This window comes from Rhagoletis pomonella, unplaced genomic scaffold, assembly GCF_013731165.1.
Source record: "Rhagoletis pomonella isolate Grant_MI unplaced genomic scaffold, Rhpom_1.0 Rhpom_scaffold_00007, whole genome shotgun sequence".
NCBI lineage: Eukaryota > Metazoa > Arthropoda > Insecta > Diptera > Tephritidae > Rhagoletis > Rhagoletis pomonella.
In genome coordinates, this window is record NW_023458561.1 from 17,764,238 (window position 1) to 17,772,475 (window position 8,238).

The 8,238-nt window shown below is 39.6% G+C and overlaps 1 protein-coding gene across 2 annotated transcripts in view; it reads right to left on the reverse strand.

Annotated features, from left to right (window-relative positions):
• The window catches only part of LOC118742391 (proton-associated sugar transporter A), a 58,059-nt gene extending 50,239 nt beyond the window's left edge, over nucleotides 1-7,820 (reverse strand). The window contains exons 1-2 of one of the 2 annotated variants that reach the window (XM_036474441.1): nucleotides 7,658-7,820; nucleotides 6,751-6,977 (exon numbers count right to left, since the gene is read on the reverse strand). The gene's annotated coding sequence lies outside the window, so the exon portion shown is untranslated. Of the gene's footprint in view, nucleotides 1-6,750 lie in introns of both variants that reach the window. The other variant, XM_036474440.1, reaches the window with a different exon arrangement.
• Nucleotides 7,821-8,238: the final 418 nt, after the last annotated feature.

An 8,238-nucleotide genomic window follows, 5' to 3' on the forward strand; every position in this document is an offset into this window, starting at 1 on the left:
TTACTCAAAATTGATGCATGCAACAATTCTTTACCAAGAAATACGTTTATGATAAAATTTTGGAAAATGGGCGTGGCACCGGCCACTTATGACCACATATATGTATCTCGGTAACCGTTGTACCAATTTGTACCAAACTCGGTATAATTATGGTGTTTGCCACATAGAAGCAAAACGTTGAAAACGTTGGAATCAGATTCAAATTACGACCACTATTCATATAACGGCAAATTTCAGAAATGCTTGAAACTTCAATATTTCGAGATTTAAGGACGCTAATTTACTCAAAATTGATACACACCGGCTTACCATGTAGCGGTAGCTTTCGCAAAGGTGAAAATTATATACTTAGTACCTGCGCCGGGTATTTAATGTTCGGCTCCGCCCGAACTTAGACTTTCTTACTTGTTTTAGCAACCGTTGTGTTCGTACTTGATGCACTTATTTATTAACAGCTTTACTTTTTTCATCCGATTTTAAAAACCGTACATGTTTTGAGAAGAGAATTTATAGGCCTTTCTCCACAGTTTTGTCCCTACATTATTTTTTTACGACGCCTAGATCACGGCCGAGAACGTGATAAACATAGCAATGTACGGGATGCGCCGTAAAACTCATTTCCACACTTCACCAGCTTTAATAAAAACAAACGTTGCCCGTGGATTAGTCCTACTGGGGAAACCACGTTAAAAAAACAAAAACGCGCCGAAAAACTCTACTTCAGCGGTTGTGTGGAAATGAGTTTTACGGCGTATCCCGTACAACGCTATGTGTATCGCGTTCCCGGCCGTGATCTAAGCATCGTACAATAAAATGTAGGGACAAAAGTTGTGGAGAATGAAATTCTCTACATCCTTGGAATTTCAATATGCTATGGATTTTCAACAGAAATTGTCAAAAAATGGCGAAACCCGTGACAATGTAAAATTTTTTCGCAGTTTTGGCTAATTTTTTACAATAAAAAATGCTATTTTTAAAAAACCTTCTACACAACAAATGTGGAAAATTAAATTATCTACATTTTTATATGTAACCATTTTTTACGAAAAATGCAAAATAGGCTGCAATTCGCAAAAAAAATCAAAAAAAAAATATTTAACCCAAGATGGCGGAATGTTGCAAAATGAAATTTAGGGGCAAGACTGCGGATCCAAGAAGTAAACTGCATCAAAAAATCGCTGTTACAAATTTTTTTCAATTTTCCTACCAAATGTATCTAATCTTACTGGGCTACACTGTACTCCTAGGGCCGGTTACTCAATGTCTGGTTATCACTAATCTCCGGTTAAACATAGTTATCGACGTTACCGACTCCCTTTTGTATGCATGGAGTCGAAGACGTCGATAAAGATGTTTAACCCCAGATTAGTGTTAAGAAGTCATTGACTAACCGGCCTTTAGGTTTTATTTTATTTTATTAGTCAATTTTAGAATTTTTAGAATGTACTGATTTCACTATTTTTTAAAATGTTTGAATTTTTAAAGTATACTCATACTTTTTACTAGTGAAAAAAGTTCCGTTTTCAATGTAGTGGTGCCCGCGCTTCTATTTGAAATTTTTGGGCAACACTGATCTAAACACTTATTTCTATAAGTATTTTTCTGTTACCAAACGATATCTCCTTTAATATTTTATCAAATTTAATGAATTATATCTCTCTCTATATCTATTTATAGTTATATAGTTATAGTTAATTATATCTATTATCTATATTATAGAAGCTCGCGTACATGCAAAATATAGTTGTTCAAATTTAGTTATTTATTAAAAAAAATAGGCTTTTAAAACCTTGAAAAAACTGCATCCGGCCAATAAAGCGCCATATCTTCCATAATACTTCATCAAATGGAATGATTGGAACAACATTTGGAAGGAAAGCTTCACTGCTTGAGGTAGAAATAAAAACCCCGCCACCCTCTTAAAATTTTTCACTTAAATATATACTGACTAAAATATTACAACGCATTCAGGGAATGAAAGCTAAACTAAATGCGCTCTTAACAAGAAGTAATAATTTTGAAGAGGGTTGCCCACTATTTAAAAACGTATTACGCCATGACTCTAGAACGAGTTGTCCGATTTAAGTAGAAACCCCTTTTTAGTAGTGTTTATCTTTTCCCATTGGAGTGCAATGGGGTATAGTTGTTGCACTGGGTATGCAGTTACAGCTGCATGGCAATACTCAATCCCAACTCTTGCGTTCTCGTTCGCACACTCTGGGCAACGTGAGCAACCCATGTGCAAGATGCGGTAACTAAACCGAGTGGAGCCTTGGGTCACGGCAGAAGGAGAGGGAGCTTCGGTGGGACCACTCCGACTTATTCGGTTTAAGGCCTCACTGAAGTCTGTTCACCAGTAGATGCGGCTGCAAGCGGGTGTCTGCTTGGAGCAAGCGGCTCGCTATATAAACGTGTATTTGGTTGCGAAACCACAGCCGTCCCAGCAATGGGTTGTGCGCTGGGCATGGGACCCGCCACGTAAAACCCACTTCCAGTGAAGAAGCGAAACAATGCCTCGGATGAGACCCCCCTTATAATGACGACCACGGCAAAAGTTTAAAGGACTACCATTTGAGGACATATACCTGGAAAGTCCGGACCTTAATGGGGAAGGTGCCTCTGCCCGGCTGGCTGATGTCCTCGTAAGGACAAAAGCTGAAAGTCACCGCCTTCCAAGAAATGCGTTGGACGGGGCAAGGCAAGCAATGTCTGGGGCCTTGCGACGTCTACTACAGCTGCCATGTAAAGGAGCGCAAATTCGGAGTTGGATTTGTAGTGGGAGAGAGACTTCGTCGTCGAATACTGTCGTTCGCCCCGGTGGAAGATCGTCTAGCTACAATCCGCATCAAAGCGAGATTCTATAACATCTCGCTCATCAGCGCTCATGCCCCGACGGAAGAGAAAGATGACGCATCCAAAGATCTCGTCTATGAATGCTTTTAGCGCACGTACGAGCGCTGCCTCCATCATGAGGAAGGGATCTTTAGAACCACCGTTGGAAAATTCACCCTCCACGACGAAACGTCCGACAACAGATTGAGGCTAGTCCACTTCTCTGGGGCCCGAAACATGATAGTATGCAGTACTAGGTTTCGCTACTCGACTCTTACACCTGCCGCCTGAAGGGCCACGCTGCGATTGGGCGCAACGCGCGCTTTGCTTTGGGGCTGCTATAGAGAGCTGAAGAGGGAAGCGAGACGTATTTGCCGCACTAAGAAGAGAGAGGCCGAAATACGTGAGTACGATGAGCCTGAAATGCTCGCCGACAGGAAGAATGCCCGAAAATTTAATCAAGGAGTTAGTGACTTACGGAAGGGTTTAAGACCAGGGCAAATTCTTGTAAGAATAACACTAGCGACCAAGTGACTGATGTCTAGAACGTAGTTAAATTATGGAGAGAACAATTTTCCATCCTACTGAATGGTAAGAGCATTGAAAGCTCTGGAGAAGACGAACCCGAGCCCCCAGTTGACGATGATGGAGTCAATGTACCACCACCTGACTATGGCTAGGTACGAAAAGCAATAGCGCGCTTGAAAAACAACAAAGCTGCTGGAACTGACAGCCTGCCAGCTGAGCTATTCAAGTAAGGCGGCGAGGAGTTAATAAGGTGCATGCATCAACTCTTATGCAAAATATGGTCAGATGAACGCATGCCCGACGACTGGAATTTAAGTGTGCTCTGCCCAACTACCGTGGGATCAGCTTTCTACGTATAGGTTTCAAGGTCTTATCGAGCGTATTGTGTAAAAGACTGAAGCCCACCGTCAATGAACTGATTGGGCCTTATAATTGTGGCTTTAGACCGGGAAAATCCACCATAGATCAGATATTCACAATACGCCTAATCTTGGAAAAGACCCGCGCGAAAAGGATCCACACTCACCACCTATTTGTCGCCGCTTTCGACAGCACTAAAAGGAGTTGCCTATATGCCGCTTTGTCTGAATTTGGTATCCCCTCAAAACTCACGGCTGTGTAAAATGACCACTAGCTCCGTCAGAATTGGGAAAGACCTCTCCGAGCCGTTCGCCATCAAACGGGGTTTCAGACAGGGCGACTCCCTTTCATGTGAATTCTTTAATCTAATGTGGAGAAGATAATAAGAGCTGCAGAACTGAACCGCTTAGGAACAAGTTACTACAAGAGCGTGCAATTGCTGGCTTATGCCGATGACATCGACATCATCGGTAACAAAAATCGCGAAGTCTGTTCTGCCCTTTCCCAAGTTGGATAAGGAAGCAAAGCGAATGGGTCTGGTGGTAAGGGAGGACAAGACGAAGTATCTCCTGTCATCAAACAAACAGCACATTCACGCCTTGGCACCCACGTCACTGTTCACAGTTACAATTTCGAGAAAGTAGAGAATTTCGTTTACTTGGGAACCAGCATTAACACCGATAATAATGTCAGCATGGAAATCCAACGCAGGATCACTCTTAACCAACAAGTGCTACTTTGGACTGAGTAGGCAATTCAGGAGTAAAGTCCTCTCTCGACGTACGAAAACCAAACTCTATCAGTCACTCATCATGCCCGTGCTGGTATATGGCGCAGAAGCATGGACAATGACAACATCCGATGAGGCGGCTCTTGGAGTATTCGAGAGAAAGATTTTGCGGAAGATTTACGGGCCGTCACGCGTTGGCGGCAGCGAGTACCGCAGGCGATGGAACGATTAGCTCTATGAGCTTTACAACGACATGGACATAATGCAGGGAATTAAAATACAACGGCTCCGCTGGCTTGGCCATGTCGTTCGAATGGGCACCGAGGCTCCAGCTCTGAAAGTATTCAACTCGGAACCCGCTGGTGGTAGCAGAGGAAGAGGGAGGCCCCCACTGCGATGGAAAGATCAGGTGAAGAAGGACTTGGCTTCACTTGGCGTTTCTAATTAGCGTCAGTTGGCACAGAAGAGAAGCGACTGGCGTGCTTTGCTGAACTCGGCCAAAATCGCTTAGGCGATTACAGCGCCAAATAAGAAGAAGAAGTATTTTCCCAGGGAAATATTTTACGGAGAGAAAACCCTGATAGGTGGCGCTGGGATTGACTTGTTACTAAAAATCGTATTTCTAATCCGATTTCGGTCATATTTTATATGTGTGTTGGTAAGAGGAAGGAAAATATCTTTGCAAAAAAATGTATGCTAGGGAGCGCTGTAGTCGAGTTGTCTTTACTAATATATAAGTATTTTGAAAGCCATTTTTTCTATACGCAAAGGACGAGAGCGACTGTACCGATTTTTTTGAAATTTCAGACACCAACTGTAGAATTTCCAAGGATGGTTATAGGCTAAAAAAAACTCGAACATGGTATGAAGATATATGAAAGCAATGACATACTCATGGAGAGAAGTGGGACTATTTAAAAATGGGGTGTTGCGTGTGTTTCGAGGGGGTCCCTGAATAGTTTATGTTCACTATTTGACCCGCCAGGTGGAGCTGTAGTCGGGTTATTACTAAAAATTGTATGCATGATCCGATTTGGATTATATTCGAAACATGTATTGGTATCGTAAAGGAAAATATTGCCGTGAAAAAATGTACCCGCAAAGTGGTTCAGGAGTCGAGTTGTTACTATAAATTCGTATTTATGATTGGCTCATATTCGGGACATGTGTTGGTAACGGTAAGGGCAATATTACTAAAAACGTCCAGTGAGAGGAAGTCTCGTGAATGTCCGATTACGTCGACCTGCTGCACCACTGATATTGTCGAACTCCTGCGTTTTCCCGAATGGCTCAATGGATATGATTTACCAATATTACTCCGCGTTCGAAGACACTAGGATTGAGTTTTCCAGAGGTCAATCTCAAATGACCTCCGTTAAAACAACCACCAGAACTATTGCGCTCCTTGATAAGACATTTAAGGTATTTCTGCTAAAATAAATATAATAATGTATACTGGATTTCTGTGAAACAACGATACTCAGCCATTTTGAAATTCCTGCGAGTTATACTATACAGTTTGAAGGAGAGAAATAAAAAGTTCAAAATAATTGATATCAAGCACCCCCGTTTTTACTTTCCGGTAAAAATAATCCTATTTTAGGTTAGCTTTAAAAGTTTAAGAGAAATAGGAAATACATTTCCTTTACATTTTACATTTACATTTTCCCACTGGGTATATATCCTCTTCTCAGATCATATTCAATCTTTGAAATCGAATCAAAAATAGTCATTCAAAAACTCATAAATCTACAAAATCGTATTTTCTGACCTAAATCGACAAACCTAGTTTGTAAAACGTTTGTTGGTATAGATCTTAATGAAAATGCACACCAAATTGCTCAAATTGATGAGAAAACTCGACTTAGCCATACCGGATTTACTTGGTTTGTGTGCACAGGAAAATTCCAGCATAAATATTTTAGGTTAGCTTTAAAAGTTTAAGAGAAATAGGAAATTCCCTAACTTTATTTAATTAAACGAAATCTGTATTTCTATAGATTATTTTTTGCTTTTTATTTCACATTTTAATGAAAGCTAGTTTTTATTTTTTTTTTTTACCTATAATTTTGAATACTGATTTTCGCTTAGGGCAGAACTGCGTTCAAGTATTTGAATGAGGAACTAGTGGATCCTAATGAAAATACATACGTATGTAGGTATCGGAATAATATTTCTGGGGTTGTATAAATTTTAAAGTCACTTTTGATATTACAAACACTAACAAATATTATAATATCCTTTAATGTTCGACGTATGTAATTTAAAATATTATTACCTCTCTCTGTAAATCTACTCACCTCAATCGGATGTTTATGTAGTTCAGTTATCTCGTCTAAATGTATACGCCAATGCAGCAGCACTTATCAGTCGTAAACGAAAATTCAAACCGAATATGTAAAGCAGACGCTCAAATTTTCAATCGATGTACTGGATTTAATGCAACTGATTAAACTCCTTTCATAAATGACCAATGGTGTCTGTAGCGTTTTGAGTGCCAATAATATAGTTAGTTGTTGTTTCAAATCTAATGATTTCCGTTTGCATAAGTTATTAAACATAAAATAAATTTGTAATTTCTTCAGTTTCGCCTTCAAACTGCGATCCTTCGCCAGAGCGACGATCACGTATTTGGTATGACAATTTTTGAATGCGTAAGTGGGATCTTTCGAATTTATTTCACTTTGATACGGTTGCACTTTCATAACTCTGACCATACAAGGGCGCAGACAAAATCACTTTACACTCTCAAATATTTGAGCCAAATAATGAAATATTCTTAATAAATAAATATGTGTTAAAAAAACGCAATGTTTCCTACGCAAATAAGAATTTCGCATTTAAGGCTATAAGGTCTCAACTATTTTCATGACAATTCGGGCGGACTTTATTTTGCGAATTTACATATTTCGTCCAATGACGTTGACCAGGCACCTTGAATACAAAATAATAAATTTTCCGCGATCGCTGTTTTTTTCACAACTCAGAATTTTTGGGTTTTGAGCAATGTGTACATACAAATGTTTGTATGTGAGCATGTATTTTGCTTTGCTACGACCTTAGCGATTTTTCATCTGAGGTAATTTCTTTTATTTTTTAAACAAAAATAGCCACTTTTATGGTGTCTCCACGACGTATGCTCTTTACTATACATAAACACGATTCAGTCTGTGGTATGCACATAATTCCATACAGATGTACACGTACTAAGTTGGTTTAGCTGGACCAGCTCACTTGTGCGTGTGTTCGACGATTTTCTTCTTCTGCGGTTCAGTGATCTATAAAAGCTATCGTTGGTCCCGTTATATTGCGCGACCCACTAATCTGTTGCAAAAACTCGGAACGACTGACCATTTACTCATTGATTTGGTGGATTTATGCTCTTCATGCAGTCAGTTAAGTTTTCCATTTCTAGCTCTGAGTTGCTTTCGCGCTCGTTAGTTGGTTTGCCTCAGCTAGTCGTCAACAGTGTTGCCAGTTTTCCGTTAGCAAACAGCCAGAGAAAATTCGGTTTAGCCGGCAACCGATTTGTTAGCCGCTTTGGAAAAAAAATTTGCCGTTTTAGTTGATTTTACTATTTGGCTTATTTTCTTGAAATTTAAATATATAGCTTTCCATTTTTACAAATTTAGCGACTCAAAATCTATTAGAAATGGCTAAATCGGAGAAAATTTTTATGTCGAAGTGTGTTACAAATAAAATTTTTTCTAATCCGAAAAGTCTTAAAATACTGGGCCGATTTCAATGATTTTTATTTTAAAAATATACAGTGTCCCAAATATAAACTA